At 44.9% G+C, this 1,967-nt stretch overlaps 1 pseudogene; it reads right to left on the bottom strand.

The window, feature by feature from the left end:
• Nucleotides 1-1,140: 1,140 nt before the first annotated feature.
• Nucleotides 1,141-1,603, bottom strand: LOC127188474 (60S ribosomal protein L27a-like; annotated as a pseudogene).
• Between the last annotated feature and the right edge of the window lie 364 nt (nucleotides 1,604-1,967).

The following is a 1,967-nucleotide window of genomic DNA, read 5'->3' as shown; positions in this document are numbered from 1 at the left end:
AACCAGTTACTCTTGTAAACAATTAGAGCTTAATTCCAGGAGAGAAACTCTGGGAAATGGTGTGAGACTCAGAAAGGAGAGGGAACAGGAGTTTGGGCATGAGGTGTGTGGGTGATTAATTAGTTCAAGGATACTACCTGAGACTTCAAACTCTTTGGATGTGCAAATCTCTCTTATATAAAATGATGGGGTAGCTCGTGCCTTTAATCCCAGCACTCGGGAGACAGAGGCAGGCGGATCTTTGTAAGTTTGAGGCCAGCCTGGTCTACAAAGTTGAGTCCAGGACAGCCAAGGATATACAGAGAAACCCTGTCTCAAAAAACCAAAAGAAGAAAAAGAAGAGGAGGAGGAGGAAGAACTTGTTGTTCAAGGTCATCTTAGACAGGATTAGGTTGGAAGCTTGCCTGAGCTACATGAGACCTAGTCTCAAAAAAGAAATGAAGCTGGAGGGATGGTTCAGTGGTTAAGAGTTCTAGCTATTCTTTCAGAAGATCCAGGCTTGGTCCCCAGCACCCGCACGGAGCTCACAAGCATCTGAACCCGAAGTTACAGGAGATTTAATGCTCTTTTCTGACCTCCACCAGCACAAAGCATGCAAAAGATGCATAGGCATACATGCAGGTCCAACACCCATACACAGAAACAAACAACCGACTCTTGTAATATTGCCCAGTCTGGCCCTGAAACCCTAGGCTAAGTTGCCCTGCCTGACTCAGCAACCTGAGAGGCTGGAACAACAGGAATGCGGCATTGTGTCCTGCTTCTGCTTAATCAACCTTTTATTGGCTTACTAGCTGCTTAGCTCTCACTTCTGTGTATTGGTCATTCGTACCACTGACCCGTTCTCCTATTGGTTCTTGGTTCCTTGGCTGGTTGGATGGACAGGGTTTCTCTGTGTAATATCCCTGGTTGTCATGGACTCACTTTGTAGACCAGACTGGCCTTGAACTCACAGAGAATCACCAGCCTCTGCCTCCCGAGTACTGGGGTTCCAGGCGTCCACCACCATGCCTGGCTTGTTTTCTTGTTGATTGGCAGTACTTACACATTCAGATACTGTTTTCTCCATTCTATGTGGGGACAATATACTTTTTCAGATTGAGGTTCATCGTGTAGTAATAGCCATTTGGGGACAGGATGCTAGTATTTAATTAACCTCCTCGGTTGACTCCAAGCCACCAGGACACAGGCACCCCCAACAGCCTTAATCTTCTCTTCAGCTCTTCTGATGAAGAATTTGACCTTCAGGATGACTGGCTGCTTAAGGAGCTTGTCCTTCTCCAGAACATTGTAGTAACCCAGTCGCACATCCTCAATGACGGGAGCAACTCCATCTTGTTTTTTTTCAGCCTTGACTCGTGTCTGCTCACTGACCAGTGGCCACAGCTTATCCAGGTTGACAGCTGGGCAGAAGTTCTGCCTCCTCTTTAAGTGGTAACGCCTCACACCAGCTTCCCCAAAGTCACCTGGATAACAGTTGTCAAAGCTGATGCTGTGGTGATGCGTGGCCTCCTGGGTGCTTGTGGTAATTTCCAATATGGCCATGACTGAGTCTTAGTACATGGCCCTAGAGTTTCTGGGTCTTACTCAATCTGGATGGCATGGTGGCAACAGAAAGAAAAGCTATTTTTAAAATGAAGGTAAAATAAACAAACAAATAAATAAATAAAATGAAGGTAAAATTATCTTTTATTATGATTTGTTTTTTGTTCTTAAGAAATCTTTTCTTGGTGTGTGGAGTGGCACATGCCTTTAATCCCAGCTCTCTGGAGGCAGAGGTTAGAGGATCTCTATTACAGACCAGCCCACTCAACATAGCAAGTTTCAGACAGAGCTGCCTAGAGAGAGTATATTCCAAGGAAAAGGAAAGAGAGACGGTACGATTTGCCAAATAATCTCAGATACTCAGAAACTATGTAAGAGGATCGTTTGCAATTTAGCTTAAATAGTAAGATCCTGTTTCAAGA

This window comes from Acomys russatus, chromosome 4 (genome assembly GCF_903995435.1).
Source record: "Acomys russatus chromosome 4, mAcoRus1.1, whole genome shotgun sequence".
NCBI lineage: Eukaryota > Metazoa > Chordata > Mammalia > Rodentia > Muridae > Acomys > Acomys russatus.
This window is presented reverse-complemented; position numbering and strand designations above follow the sequence as displayed.